This window comes from Schistocerca gregaria, chromosome 1, assembly GCF_023897955.1.
Source record: "Schistocerca gregaria isolate iqSchGreg1 chromosome 1, iqSchGreg1.2, whole genome shotgun sequence".
NCBI classification, from domain to species: Eukaryota; Metazoa; Arthropoda; class Insecta; order Orthoptera; family Acrididae; genus Schistocerca; species Schistocerca gregaria.
The window spans coordinates 168,772,975-168,789,003 of NC_064920.1; positions in this window are offsets into that span (position 1 = coordinate 168,772,975).

Here is a 16,029-nt window from a genome sequence, read left to right on the forward strand (position 1 = left end):
TGTCAGGCAAATAGATGTTCAATGTGGTGGCCATCATTTGCTGCACACAATTGCAATCTCTGGCGTAATGAATGTCGTACACGCCGCAGTACATCTGGTGTAATGTCGCCGCAGGCTGCCATAATACGTTGTTTCATATCCTCTGGGGTTGTAGGCACATCACGGTACACATTCTCCTTTAACGTACCCCACAGAAAGAAGTCCAGAGGTGTAAGATCAGGAGAACGGGCTGGCCAATTTATGCGTCCTCCACGTCCTATGAAACGCCCGTCGAACATCCTGTCAAGGGTCAACCTAGTGTTAATTGCGGAATGTGCAGGTGCACCATCATGCTGATACCACATACGTCGACGCGTTTCCAGTGGGACATTTTCGAGCAACGTTGGCAGATCATTCTGTAGAAACGCGATGTACGTTGCAGCTGTTTGGGCCCTTGCAATAAAGTGAGGACCAAATAGGTGGTCGCTAATGATTCCGCTCCATACATTTACAGTCCACGCTCGCTGTCGCTCTGCCTTTCTGAGCCAGCGAGGATTGTCCACGGACCAGTAATGCATGTTCCGTAGATTCACTCCCCCGTGGTTTGTGAAACACGCTTCATCGGTAAACAGGTAGAACTGCAACGCATTCTCTGTTAATGCCCATTGACAGAATTGCACTCGATGATTAAAGTCATCACCATGTAATTGCTGATGTAGCGACGCATGAAACGGGTAAAAGCGGTGACGATGCAGTATGCGTATGACACTATTTTGACTCAGACCACCGGCTCTCGCAATGTCCCGTGTACTCATGTGTGGGTTCATGACAACAGCAGCTAACACACCAACTGCTTCTCCTGTGACGGGTCTGTTACGGACCCGTTTGCGTGCTACGACCATACCTGTTGCATACAGTTGGCGGTAGATGTTTTGCAATGTGCAGCACGTTGGATGCTCTCTGTCCGGGTACCGTTCTGCATACACCCTGCAGGCTTCAGTTGCATTTCGTCGACACTCGCCATAGATGAGTCTCATCTTCGCCTTTTCAGAGTTCGAATACACCATTGTCACAGTTCCTACAACACTACACTATGACAGACGTCTGGTAACACGGTGTACTACAGTTGGTCTGCGTGCGGAGACGAATGCAGAATAACAATAGCAGCAAGCGCTACATGCGGACACTGCGACAGCTAGACCAAACCACAACAGTGCACTAGAGCCACACTCGTAAACACGGTCGTCATCGTAAACATGTCCCTGCTTGCCGACCATGGCCCGTGTTCGTTACAACACGAAACTGAACGTCGGAGGTTTCAAGCGTCAACTTTAGGTTACAATATCTCCGGATGTAAGTAACATTTTACAATGCAACAAACGGCACTGATTACGTATTTGTTTATATGTTCAGATGTGCTAACAAAACTAACGTGGTTCCATTTAAAAAACTTAGGTTTGTGGTAAAAAACATACTTCCGTGCATTTTTGTATGGTTTGTATTAAACAATTACACTAGTCCCTCTCCTCCCGTTCGGTCTGTGGAATCGGTTCGTCAGTATTTGATGTGGTTTACGAAATATATCCAGCGGTAACGTTAGGTGACTCGAGCTGTATAATGGGGGGTAGCATAATATGTGTGCTAGGAGACGCATTAGAGGAGGTGATGATATTGCACACAAACTGCCAGTGGAATTACACATTCCGGGAAATAACTGTTGTTGACCTGGAACAAAGCTACAGAAACGCTTAGCACGAGCTGATAAGGGGGTTAAACTGTTCGACGAAGCGTGTATAGAACATGACATCGCATACGCTGCAAATAAAGATGTCTCAAGTCGTCACATTGCAGGTAGGATTTAAGCTGATAAGGGCAAGGCGATACGCAGAAGAAAGGATATTGGTATAGGTCAACACACCGTAGCATTTGCAGCTGATAAAACCATGCCTGAAAAGTTGAGTTTACAAGTGATGAATTTCAAGTAAGTTATGAATGGTGTAAGTTGTGTACGAAAGGAGGAGGAGAAGGGCGGGAAGCAGAGCTGTTTGAAGAAATGTATCCTGACAGCGATGTATGCAGCTAAAACGCTCTGAAGAAGAACGATGCGGGAAGAAGAAGAAGAGGATCGGTTAAAGCACCACGAGTTCTACGAATACCCAAGTCGTCTGTAGTTTTCTTCCCAGCCCTCTCCGCGCTCTCGGCGGTAGGGTCCCTCGCTGGTGATGCTTCAGCTATTGCTCCAACAGTCAAGAACGCGCATAACTCCCAAGCGCAGTTAGAAGAGGCAAGAAGACGTAGCCGCATGATGGAAGCCGCAGGCATCAGAGAAGTACTAGGAAAGGGCTTGGCTTATTCATAAATTTAAAAAAAGCTCATTAGCGGTCCTACCAGATCGACCACTCACAAATACTGATCTTCTTAAGTTCGTTGGGAAAAAATTCAACATTCCAAGATTCTGTGGTGTGTTTATGCGCGATACATAACCGACGACTGTGTGAAAAACTAATGAATGTGATATTCTGAATTTTGATGTTGCTGGAGGTCCCGGCACCCACTGCGCGTCATGTGTTAAGAAAAATGCGGATACTGTCTGCTATTGCGACTCATTTAGTGACCTGCAATCACCAGAAGAATTACAACGATACTTCACTCGCAGAAGACGTGTGTTCTACAATTGTCGGCGCTATCAGGTCTTTAATTCACACCTCTGAGGACATCTATGCATCATATTTATCTTGACATTTACAAAGAAGAAGAAGAAGAAGAAGAAGAAGAAGAAGAATTTTAATGAGGAACTTTAAACATTCCTTCATCGGTTGAGGTTCACATGCAATGTGGTTCGCTTTTACGTTAAAAGATCGATCATCTGTATTGCGTGCAAATTACTTCCCGCCAATTTATTTGAGCATTCGTGAATGGAGTATTGCATTGATTTGAATGGAGACGCACAACAGCGTCCCAGATATCACCGAGACTAACAACAAACTGCATCTGTATATTAATGGCGAAAAAGACATTGTGGAAATAGAACCGGGTGCATACGATATCGACGATTTAAACGAAATCTCTAAACAGTCTGGAAAAGTATTGAGCTACGTGCAAACATGAATACACTTAAATCTGAAATAAGGACTGTAAATGCAAAGATTGACTTTAAACAGAAAGGTTCAATAGGGCGCCTATTGGGTTTCACAAAAGGTCATGTTTTGAAAAAGGATCCTAGTAAATTTTACAAGTCAGATCATACTGCTCGTCAGCACAATCGGAGTCAAGTGTGTGATTCATACCATTTGCAGATTATTCACCTCAGTTGCAACAGGGCATAAGATTGTTGAGACTCCTATCAATGCAGTATACCTTCCAATGAAAGTTCAGGCATTGGACTATTCGGAGTTGCGTATTGTAGACCAGAATAATCCATTTGTTGACTTTCGTGATGAGGAAATCATTGTACGATTAGATATAAGGCAGAATGGACGTGCGGTATAAAACCAGTGCATGTAAGCCACAGCATGTCACTTCACTGCCGAACCGCAAAGTCATAACACGTGCAAATTACGAGTTTCTTAAATCAGTTGGCTTGAATCCTCGCAATGAGATCCTCACTCAATATAACCAGTCCAGTAGAGTGTGATGAGCAAATTATATGCCAGGAATTCTTCTCGGATGAACCTTATGCTTCAACCACATTTAACAAGATTGATGGAACTAGGACTGGCACCCAGCACAAGGAGTTCCATGCAGGAGTTCTGTACATTTGGAGGGGTCATTCAAGTAAACTGAAGGCAGTGATGTAGTGGGATCCAAGCTTACACATAACTCTTTACCATTCCTGTTTTAAGAGATACGCTATGAACTCAGTGGGTCTGAGATCAACCGTACATGCAATGTCAGCATAATGTCAACCCTTAAAATATATGTCTCTGCATCACCCACGGATTTGAATGGTTTAGAAAATGTGGGATTATTAATAGATGATCCAGAGGATAGAACAGTTGCGAAGTACAAGCAATTTTCAGTATGCATACCTCTAAAAAAGATTGTGGGCTACTTTGAGGACACCAGGCAGGTTATTAAGAATGCTAAACAGGAACCCATTCGGGTACGGAGTGTGACAGATAATTATTCATACATTCAAGGAGATCAAGAGGAGGATATGATCATAATCAGACAGATAATATGGAAAATGTCTCATATCAGTGTATCAGATGAGGAGCGTCTGAAGTTTTTAAAAGTTCTGAATTCTGGTACATTTCTATCACTAACATTTCACTTGTGGGAGATTTTCAAATACTCAGTGCTACCAACTGCAGTCAGACAGAGACGGGCTATTAGTAGAACCTCTTCGCAACTTGGGACACCTAGATTCATCACACTTGCTTTTCAGACTGAGGGAAGAGGGAATATAGCAAATGATTCCACTGTGTTCGACAACTGCAGATTAACTAATGCCAGAGTCTACTGAATTCAGAGTTCTACTCATATGAAAATTTACACCTGCAGTGGGATGAAAATGTATACAGTCTAGCATATGACATGTATGCGAGATTCCATTCTCCTTGCTATGGAAGTGCTGAGGAAGAAGGAGGTGGGTGTCAATTCATGGAAGTTCAAGTAGCTCTCACCGATCATTGTAATAGACTGCTCGAAACAGAACCTCTAAATGTGCAAATTGAATTTTAATCTTCGGCATATTTCCCAGAAAACACTGCTGCATATGTTCTAGTCCTAAATGATGTGTGATAAACTACTGCCTGCTCACTGGTGTTGTGCAATGAGCTGTATAAATGGACAGGTACTATGCCATGGTGCATTCCACAATGGCATCACAAGGTGTGAACATCATTGCAGGCGCTCAGGGTTTCTTTGATGGTAAGTGCAGTCAGTTTTTATTTAAAGATGTTGCATTCGTGATGTACACAGAAGATGCAGGAATACTATAGACATTCTCCGCAAACATTGCATTACCGATGTCTTTCAAGTATGTGAAGTGTGCTAAGATATGAAAGAGTGCAAAGTGGTTAATGCATTTCTACCATGGAATTCACTGGGATGATCTTGGCATACTCTATATAGATATGGTGACGTCAGTTCAATTATTGGACCAAACAGATGCCATCAGTTTTTGATTGTTAAAGGATTGTTGTCAACAACAATTTTCCATCCTCAATCATGTGGCAACTCTTGCAGTGTTCTTATAGTATATCATGGTGAAACCAAGCAAGGTGGAATTCAATGCTGAATGACTGGAGATTTGAGGGCATCAAGGCCCAAAAGACATCAGAATTCCACACATATTGACACTATGCAGCTAGTCTTTTGCTCCCTGCAAATGGAGAAGTTTGCTGTAATCAGCCATGTGGGAGGATCAAAGCACTCCAAAGCAGTTGCAGCAGTCAAGAAGACAGTGGACATTCATCTTTTTTGTTAGTCCTTGGCATGTGAAGTGTTACAGCTGTTGAGTAATACATAAACTCTTAAAGCCTGCACAACATATCACTGACCTTAATTGGATTTTATTTTCAATGACTGCATTGTTTTTTACCTTGTCATTTTGGTGGTGCATTAGATCATTAAAAGGGTGTTACAATAATGCTTTAAAACATAAGCAAGCAAAGAGGAAAGATCAGGCCGGCTGGGAAACATTGCTGGCACTCAGAAGTGACCAGTAGACTTTGGCATTATAGGTGTACTCTTGCGCAGCTTGATGTAACCTATCCTTTTCTAATGTCAGTTCCGGCAGTCATTATAGAAACTTGCCAATGGTTTTTCAATGAAGAGGGAGGATCGACAAGATATGCCTCACTGTCTTGTTTCCTCTTTAGACGAGGGGGCTGATTTCGTTAATAGCTTTTTCAAAACACATGTGTTTGAAACCAGACATACCGATCTGTTGACAGCCACTGTTCTTCCCCTGGTAATACATACCTGCCAACTCTCCTGATTTAGGTGAGAGACTCCCAGTTTTCAACTTTTTCTCCCACCTCCCAATTATTGCATTCCAATTTTTAGCTAATGATAGTGAAACCTAATATATTCTTTTGAAAACCCATCATTTTAGTTTTTGGCCAATTGTGAAAAGCCCTTTTATCATTAGTCTTTTCAGTTGATGTACCTCTCAGAGTTTGTAAAAATCAGGAAGTTGCACATGACCTGTTGCAGACTGTACATTTTGTAGTACGTATACCGTATTTACAGGACTCTAATGTGTCATTGAATGTAAAGTGCACCCTAATTTTAAAAACTAAATTAATAAAAAAAGTAATTTCAGCACATTACTGGTAGAGTATTTCTGTAATGCTCCAATTTTTTTACAATCCTAACTTCATTTCAAACAATAGTGAATGTATACTTGAACTATGAAAAACAACAATAATTTATTTTTAAGTTACTCATTTGGTAATAAGTGACATTTTCATTATTAAAAAAGAATGCCTAACTTGATTACCTACATGGCATACAAAGAAACACACTGTAAATTACAGGCATTATGCATGATTATTCACTATTATCATCATTACTGGAATCCTTGGAAGAGTCTACATCAGAAACAGATTCATTTCCTCCTTCCCTGCCATCCTCGGTGTCATTCCAGAGCACATCATCTTCACTGTCATATGAAGTATTTGAAATACAGAGTTTCCTGAATCATTGGTGCTTCGATGTGTTTCCAGGCAGCCAAAACTCAGTGTGCAATAATGTTGGGTGCAGCACATTTAATTCTTCCTGTCAGAGTCAGTTCATGATTTGGTTCGCAAAACCATTTTTTGCACTGTTCCTGAATGTAAGCTTGGAAAGATTTATTTATACTAATGGCCATGGGTTGTAATACAGAAGACATTCCTCCAGGAATAATAACAAGGTCACTGGGTAGGCTGTGGATCTTATTTTTTACATTGTCAGTGACATGACCATGAAATGCATAAAGACAAACTATTGATGGTTTCTTGGAAAGGTCACCAGGATGGAGTTCCCAAATGTTTTACAGCCAGCCAAGCATCAAAGTTTCAGTCATCCATCCCTTCTCTTGATTCCAAACAATGACATCATCAGGGAGTAGCTTTCACTTTTTGAGGAGTCTTGGGACTTGTTTTTCATTTGAAGATTAAAAAGGGGAAAGGGTGTTCCCAACTGCTGTGATTGCCACCATTACTGTTATGCACTGTTTTTCGCACCCAGATGTTTTGATGGTAACTCCTTTTCTACCATTCTCATCAATTGTGTAATTATGTGATATATTACACCAAACTGGACTCTCATCAGCGTTGCCTATTTGGCCCATCGAAAAATTCTTCTCTTTCCCAAGTGTGATAACATTCCGCTGAAATTCCTGAAGTTTCTTCTATAAATCCTGTGGAAGCTTTTGGCATATTGTTGTACGGTTTCGCAGATATATGCCCACTCATTTCTTACAGTGATCAACCCATCCCCAGGTAGCCTTACATTTTTGCTTCAGTATATTAAAAGTTTGAGCCACTTCTCTTGCTTTTTTTTATTATGGTGTCACAGGTCACAGGCTGCCCAGTCTTCCTTCTTTCGCGGATGAATTCCAAAACATTTACTGCATCGTCAGGATGTCTTCTTTTGCAAGGTCCAGTGAATTTCTTTCTAGTAGCAGTAGTTGCAAATAATCCCAATTTCTGTTTCTTCCATAAGCAAACATTACTCTCATCTACATTGAGCTCTCTTTGTGCCCTTCTATTAACATATTTTACAGCATAAAGAATTACTTTTGCTTGAAAGTAGCTTCATACAATATTCTTCTCTGCTTGCCTTCCATTTCGTGACTACCTAATGCAAACAGAATGTGAAGTACTATAGTAGGTGAACAAAATGAAACTAGGTTGAGAAGTACAGGAATGTGTTGTAATGTATGGGGCAGTATATAAATTTCAATGAGCAAATAAAAAACAAACAAACAAAAAATAAGAAACATTCCAATGACTAAAGAAAATTTCATCTCTCGGGAGTAATGGATTTTGTTCTGATTCCTGCGAACAGAATTCAGAACTGGAAATATATACCAGCTCTTTTAAGTTTATGACATCTTACACGATTAATTCGCAGATACCATATCTATATTTTCTTGATAGAGTTTAATAAATGTTTTCCTACTTCAGATCACTTAGGGTAAGAAATACCGGTGCACGATTCACATTTGTACTCGAATCTAATGTGCCATCAAATCTTATGCGCACCTAATTTTGAGTACTTTGTACAGTAAAAAATGTGTGTGCTAGATTCACATAAATATGATACTCATATTGCTCAGTTTTGTGCAATGTTTGAACTTGCATTTGTGTGTTGTCACTGTGCCAGTGCTGCCAAATTGGTAGTTTTCCCACAAAATCTGGTGGTTTTGAGTAGTATATGTCTAGTGGCTAGTGGGAATTATAATAAATTTTGAGCATATTATGGTGGCTCTACAGCAAAATTACTTTTAAAAATCACTTGATCAATTCAACATACAGACAATAGAACTATTTAATTTATTAGCATCTACTACCTCTTGATTTTATATCACCTAAACTTTTATAATATACAGTATTATGTTTTCATTTCTGTACTGTTAACCATTCTAGTATTAAGAAATCATCAGCTGGGCACTAAACATGGGGAAAGTAAAGGCACAGTATGCCCAGAAATGTCATGCGCAATAGCTACATGATAGTAAATTTAAATTTCAAAACTGGTTAGAATGAATTTTTGGTGATTACAAAAGAACATCTTGCAAATTTTGATGTAGTACTTTATTAGTATCTTATGCCGTCATATAAGGCATAGTGGCAATTAAAAAAATTAAAATAAAAAAGAACCAATCCAAACAAGACAGCTGCAGTACCCTAAACAAAAATACCTATCAAACTATCAAAACTATGAAAGAATCTTTGAAAGTGAATCAAGCTGAGGGTTCCCTTGCATTTTTGTGCCATTATGCGATCATATCAAGTGGTCAGTTAAGTGAGTTGTACATGAGTTAATTCAGCCTGATGTTGCCTGGAAACTTCAAATACATAGAACAAAGTGTAGTGCAGTTATAAAATACATACTAAGGCCCTATTTTTTGGAAAATTTGAGGCAAGATATCGTTGTCAGCAAGTATATCTTTGTAACTGATGAATCAACAGACATTAGCATGATCAAATTTTTAGGAATAACAATAATATATTACAGTGTTTCAACCAATGTACAATCATTTCAACATTTCTGAAATCAATCGACCTCAAACATTTTCATTCTGTTTTCTTGGAGCAATATTGCAACAATTTCTGTGCATTATTATGTCAAAAAACATCCATTGTTTGCATTTTATAATCTTTATCTGTATTTTGAAACTGTGTGTGTTGTGTGAAGATTTTTTTGTTTAATGATTCATGGTTAGGACATGTTCCCAGTCGAGAATGGAATGGGAGCAGAATACAATGGACAATATTCAGTCAATTGAGTGGTCCCTTCCATTGATAGTTCAGCACCTGTAATGATCACAGCTCGAATTGAGGAGTTTAACATTAAAGATTTTTTATTTAGTATATCCCAAGAGGGGCAGACGTTAACCGCAGATCAACAATCAATGTCTGCTAAAGTGCAATATGTAGCAGCTAACAGTCTATGATAGCTTCCGCATAAGATTAAAAGGCAGTGGAACAAGACAAAATTTCCACTATAGTTCATACTGTAGCAGTAGAACAGGCAAGTTTCTCTGCTAAACAAGACCGTCTTGTTAAGCAGCAGGAGGCACTAGTAACTGAACAAGCAAATATCAGGCTAACTATGCAAGATATTATTGCTATGGTTGAGTCATTGCCTACCAAACAGGATTTTGAGAGTTTGAAGTATGAAGTGCATCAATTAAGCTTCAGCAAAGTGATCTTGCTATGGCAATGGTAGATCTTAAGCTGCCAAGGAGAAATTTCCTGAGAAAATCTCTAAAATCCAAACCAAAGTAAAAGATGTTACTGCAACTGTAGATCCTCTTGTGTCCAAATTGGAACTTGTTAAATCAGATTGTGTCAAAGTTATAGATTAGATCAGTACTTGTTCCATAGATCATGAATACGACACTTCTCAATGATATGGAACGTGTCAGGTTAAAAAAAAAAGGTGTCTACACAAGATATTACATCACAAAAAATATTACGTGACACTTTTTCTTTTTGTGGCCAGGGGGGAGGGGGGAATTACCCACTTACAATATCAAAAAACTCATCTAATGAGTAGTAGAAGGAGTTGCCATTCAGAAATTCTTTTAATTTCCTTTTAAATGCTATAAGACTATCTGTCAGACTTTTGATGCTATTAGGTAAGTGACCAAAGACTTATGTGGCAGCATAATTTACCCCCTTCCGAGCCAAAGTTAGATTTAACCTTGAGTAGTGAATATCACCCATTCTCCTAGTGTTGTAGCCATGTACACTGCTATTACTTTTGAATTTGTTTGGAAGAAGAGAGGGTGACACAGTGTGTTAATCAACAACTGAAACAAGCTGTGCACAACATTCAACTGGCTAATGTATTGGATTCCACAAGGATACAGATTGATAGTGATGTGATAAGCCAACAATTTGGTGAAAAGCTCTCCAAGTGGAAAGACAATACAACCAAATTGATTGAAGAATGTTCCAAGTCAATAAAGGAAATAAGAGCATGTGGTCCTAACACACATTACATTTTCCAATGAACTGAAGCAAAATGTGATGAATTTGGAGTCAGTGATGAGTAGCCTGATGCCTAAGATAAAAAGTGTATATGTGGTGTCTGACCCTATTTATAGTAATATAACACCCAACAATGTATACACCCAAATTTTAATGGAGGAAAAGCTCCTAAAGCATCGGCAGTCCCAAGACTTCTGTCTGGAGAAGAAAACTGTTAACCTCACCATTTTCATTTGCGGGTTCAGAGGTGTTTTACCCTGTGTATGGAGTGATATGCGAAAGATTTCTTTTGTCGCTGGGTATGCATAAGGGGAAGGTAGTTTATGGTGCTCGCATATTATGGAAACCTGTGGTAGCTACAAGGATTCTGAATGAGTGTTCTTGAGTGGGTATTGGTCTAAGGGAATCCAAGAACGACTGAAAAAAAGAGGTTTGTAATCCAGAACCATTTTCAGTCAAGAGTGGGAACTTGTGTCCGTACTTTGAGAAGTGCTTGAAGAAAAGTAGGTATTGAGAGACTCCAGTCCCATAGGTGCATATTTTGAAGATTATTAAGGCAAAGTTACTGGTTGAGATAAGTGAAAAACCCATATATACTCCCAAAGACAATGTCGAAGACTTTGTCTCTGTCGTTGACACCATCAACCTATTAAATGAAGACTTAAGAGCTACAAATAGTGAGAATGGGTCATCGGCTGGTGTAAACTAGAACTTTGCATATCACCCAAAATTGAGCGGCAATAACAATAGTAGAGTGCATCAGAGCTTAGGCTTCCAAGCTCAGCATAACAAACAAAAGCTGAATGGCAGCCAAAGACTGAATGCCAATGTGGTGCAGTTCCACCTTCCCATGGTGAAAAATAAATCTAACAAGTGAAGATTCAACCTGATGCAAATACAAATCAAAATAAGCACAACCAACATAGCCAGAATAATCAGCAGTTCCACAGGAATAATCCGAACTGGCAACCACAAAATATTAACTGGCATCTCCGAATACAAATGACTGGAGAGGGAAACTGCCCATGATTATGGATGACACTGACAAACCCAAAACCAATCCACTAAACTGAAGATGACTGTATTGTGCTCCAGAGAATCAGTCAGGTGCGATGTAAGGGGCCTGGCAAGAGAGTTGTCATGCTCCAATGCAATGACGGACAAAGACTAATAGATGAACTTATGCATGACGTTCAGTGTTGTATAGCCAAGATTATGATCGTTCCTTTATCTGCGATATATGCAAAATCCATACCTTTAAAGTAATTCTTGATACAGTTAAAATGTTAATGCAATCTCTGCAGCACTGTTTGAGACACTGGAAATGACCAGTCATTCCTGTGAGTAATTGTATAGTTATAGGTGCAGTCGGTACCAGGGCACAGAAGGTAAAGATACAGACACTCATTTAATTAAGAATAGTAAATGTAGCAACATTATGCACATTACTAGTAATAAATAAATTAATAGAGGACTGTATTTTGGGTATTGAGAGTATGCGGGATATGGGCATAAAATTCAGCTTCTCTGTGATGAGAATGTGTGTGTGTGTGTGTGTGTGTGTGTGTGTGTGTGTGTGTGTGTGTGTGGAACTGATCAGAGAAGACTGTAGCCACAGAAGATATTGTTAGGGCTTAACAATTAAGCTTGTAAGGCGTTTCAAGAAGAGTGGGAGATCAAATGCAGAAGAGGTTTATCAAGTATGCACATTAAATAATGTTGTGTCTCAAAATATGTCTGAATCTAACTGTTTGGAAGATCTGCAGCACAAACAATTATCAGACTTATTGCAGCAGAATATCAATGTCTTTAGTGAAAAACTGGGTATAGCAAAAGGCTGTGTGTGTAATTTAGAAGTGTACCCACATACTACATATTGCCAAAGTTTCTATCCAGTACCTTGGTGACTTCGACAATCTGTTGATGGAGAATTGCAATGACTGTTGGATTGGAAGCTGACTGAGCCATCCACAAGCACATACTCTAGTCCTTTATTGGTTGTCCCTAAACCAGAGGGCAAAGTTTGGCTAGTTTTGGACACAAGACAGATAAATAAGATTATAGTTCCTGTCTGCACTCATCCAGAAAATATCAATGGACGCATACAGAAATTTCATGGCAAGAAATTCTTTTCAACTTGTGATCTCAGACTTGTTAGTGGCAGATAATGCTTAGCTCTGAATTGCGTAAGTACACAGCATTTGTTTATGCAGGGAGAAGCTATAATTTTAAGGGTCTTCTGTTTGGTTTAAATGTTAGCTACGGTGTGTTTATCCAGGTATTGGATACTATTTTAGGACCTGAACTGCGTAGTCAACTTACAGTTTTTGTTGATGATATTCTCATTTCTACATCTTCTTGGGAAGAACACATTAACCTCCTGGCCAGTCATAAATGCATTTAGTAAACAGGTGTGTCAGGTAACCTGCAAAAACCTCATTTCCACTTGAATGGATCCATTTCCTCAGGCATATGCCAGATTCAGTGAAGATGAGCACCATCAAGAATTTTCCTACACCATCAAACAAGCAGCAGTTAAAATCTTTCATAGGAATGACCTTCTATAGGTGATTTTTAAACAAACAGGTGATGAATGCAGAGCTCATAAACAAGCTTCTGCGAAAAAAACGTACCGTGGATGTGGACAAATGAGTGTGAAGTTGTGTTCCAGCTCATCAAAGGCACTCTTGCAGATGGAAAATTGTTACACCACCTGGATATGACTTTTGAGTTTGGTTTCATGGCTGGTTCATTGAGCATTGGTTTAGCTTGCTGTTTGTTTCAAATCAAGGACATCAATGATCAGCCAATGTTCTGGTCCATAGCTTATGCAAGTCGCTTTTTATCATGTTGCGAGCGCTCCTACAAAACCACAGAATTGGAACCTTTGGCAGTTGTATGGGAGTTTCAAAAATTCCACTATTACTTGGTTGGAGCATGCACTACTGTGTACTGCGATCATCAAGCTCTGACATTCTTGCAACAATGCAAATTACTTCGCACTCATCTATGATGCTGGACCTTGGGTTTACAAGAATATAATTTCACAGTTGTATGCATAAAGGGACAACATAACTAGATTGCAGATGCTTTATCAAGACTACCTGAAGTTTAGAAAATTACCACTGTGGAAAATGAGAGGTAACACAGGATCTTGCTGATGAAAGATTTGGAATCTAGGAGATATTATTTATACAAGTGTAGTTACCTATCTGTCCTGCAGTAACAAGATGATCATTGGACTATGGTTTTGAATAAACCGAGTCAGCTAGACCAAGGGCAGCTCCGAAGATTTTTCAAAGTAGTTCTGCAGAAGGTCTGATACTTCAGATAAGTGTTGCTAATGTATACCACAAGATTACATGGAAAAGCTCATTCTGCTCTCTCATTATGTTTGGGGACATTTTGGCATACTTAAATGTGTAAGCAAGATAGGCAGCTGTTGTTACTTTCCAAATATCAGGAAAAAGAGTTCAGCAGGTTTTAAAGGAATGCAAAGTTTGTCAGCTCACTAAGCCTTGTAACAATGGTACACAAGTTTGATGCACTCCATCATTCCACATAAGCCTCTGTGGGCCAGTTCCAAGGGCAAAAAGAGGTAGTAAATACATAGTTGAGTTTTGGATATGTTTTCTAAGTACGTAATGTTGTATCCAATTCAATCAGCCGCCAGCAAATCCATTATCAAGAAATTGTTTTCTGATTTTATTCCATCTGTTGGGAAGTGAAGAACAATTCTAACAGACAATGCAATGATTTTCATGTTTTATACTTGGAAGAAGGCTTTACAGGAAGCAAATATTACACATGTCATAACATCATGTTACAACCCCAAAGCGAGTCCTATCAAACTTGTATTTAGAGAGTTAAATTGTTTTATGAGACCCTACTGCTCAACGAAGCAAACCAAGTGGATTGATCTATACGAAGACTTCACTACAATTGTAAATAACCTACCGCATACAACTACTGGTTATACTCCGGAAGAATTACTGCTAAATAACAAAGAAAATAATATATGCGGGCAAACATTACTGAAGATACCATGAAATAGGATTTCATGGGAAGAAAAAATTTGTGATGCCTAGCTCAACATGAAAGAGAAAGCTCTTATGAGAAAGAAGAGTCACGATGAGGGATTAAAGAGAAGACAATATTGTAATGTTGGAGATTTGGTACTATTGATATCTCATTCAAGACCTTCACTTCTGGAGAAGAGGACCGAGAAGTGGTAAAGAATATACCATGGAACATATGTATCTTATTATAAAACTGCCACATCCAGGTGCATATCTGGTGGCACATTCAAAGATATAAAAAATAAAGGGTGTGTACCCTCATAAGGATTTAGAAATGTTCTATAAATAATTCTGTGTTTAATTTTTTATAGGTATGTCATGATCTGTGTAACTATATGAGCTGTAAATGGTAGTTAGATAAGTTATGTAATTTGTTTCCTATGATATGTGTTGACAATATGTCACCAATGTGTGCAATGCACTGGTGTTCTAAAATGAGTGAATTTTCAATCCATATGTAGGGATATAACCATGTTATTTATTTATGGTTACTTTCATCATGCTTGATTTTCTTGTTGGTTGTCAGTACTTCTAGGATAATCTACAAATTGTTCTTTTTTGATTCTGTAGGTTATTCCATTTTTTGCAAGTTTCAGATTTTGTGTCTTAGAATTAAGTGAGTTTCATGGGCTCTTTCGTCTCAGTAGGGTATCCTAAGTCTTGCGTTCTTTTTTTTTGTTTTTGTTTTTTGTTTTTGAACCTTCACATCTTTAGACTTTTTTTTCCCGTGCTGCTCAGGTTATCTGCATATATACATTGTTGCTGTTTGACTGCAAGGGTAAAGCTTCAAAATATTATTATATACACGTAATCGTTCTGTAACATTGTGTGTTGTGTTTTGTCGTGATTACTGTCTCTCGTCCTAACCAGTGACTGTTCTGGACAGTAATCTTCAGAGTTGTGTGAAACTGCCTTCAGCAATGTAAAGACTGTGAACTTTGTTCCTGTGAGTTGTTTGAAGCCTGTGTCGCGTCTGTCAACGAAACTTCAATGGAAGTGTCGTCGATTGACAGTGATGTTATGTTTGTTGTGTTAGGCAGACTTGTGTTACTATGCAAAGCCAGTGATCCATCTTGCTCAATCGCTAGTACACATCTGACTGTTTGCAGCAATGTTCTCTGAGGAGTTCTAGAGTCATTTTTGAATGTAACCGTAGATACTCTGGACAACGTATCTGGTGTCGCGGAAATATCTCAGTGTGCATTGTTTTCACTGTGCTGTGACTGTTTTTTTTTTTTTTGTTTGCTGGACACTCTTCAGTGTAAGGAAAAACATGAACCGAAGTGGACTGTTTATACACAGGAACGAGTTGGGTA